Here is a 232-nt window from a genome sequence, read left to right on the forward strand (position 1 = left end):
GGGTCCGTGCCCTGGGAGGGGGGGGCTCCTTGTCCCAGCGGGGTCGCGGCGCTGGGAATTGCCTCGCTGGATGCGGGTCTGTCCCCGCCGCCCCCGAGGGCGGTCTCCCTCCCTCCCTCTGGGTGTTCTGCAAAGGCCGCAGGTAGGTCTGCTCGGTCCGGGCTCGGTCAGCCGTCAGAGCGCCATGGCACGGTCCGGTGGTAGGACGCAAGCAGCTTCCAGTGGTGGTGGG

Source organism: Nestor notabilis, unplaced genomic scaffold, assembly GCF_000696875.1.
Source record: "Nestor notabilis isolate BGI_N333 unplaced genomic scaffold, ASM69687v1 scaffold30610, whole genome shotgun sequence".
NCBI classification, from domain to species: domain Eukaryota; kingdom Metazoa; phylum Chordata; class Aves; order Psittaciformes; family Psittacidae; genus Nestor; species Nestor notabilis.